This window comes from Lepeophtheirus salmonis, chromosome 3, assembly GCF_016086655.4.
Source record: "Lepeophtheirus salmonis chromosome 3, UVic_Lsal_1.4, whole genome shotgun sequence".
Taxonomy (NCBI): Eukaryota; Metazoa; Arthropoda; class Copepoda; order Siphonostomatoida; family Caligidae; genus Lepeophtheirus; species Lepeophtheirus salmonis.
The window spans coordinates 49,912,333-49,912,749 of NC_052133.2; positions in this window are offsets into that span (position 1 = coordinate 49,912,333).

The window sequence follows — 417 nt, forward strand, 5'->3', positions numbered from 1 at the left end:
TATATTCAGAGTGGGGACCCAAACTTGCACTAGAATGAACAAATGACGGAAAACATGATATATATGGAGTCCAGAAAATACAACTCAAAAAAAGCAATTTGTGGTATGTTTAAATACTATATTTTTATTCAATATGTCCTCCATCACAAGCAATAACAGCCTCAACACGCCGGCGAACAGATTGACAGCTCTTGACGATGAAGTCTGCATCCATGGCGTACCACGCTATCATGATGGCAGCTCGGAGCGAATCCAAAGTTGGATGAGAGGTACAGCAAACATTCTTCTCCAAGACTCCCCAGACTGCAAAGTTCAGGGGGGTTGAGATCAGTGCTGGAGGAGGGCCAGAAGTCAGCCATATTGTTACTACAGAAGTTCTGGTTCTTCTTGGCACTTTCTTGCGTCCAGTCATAATTC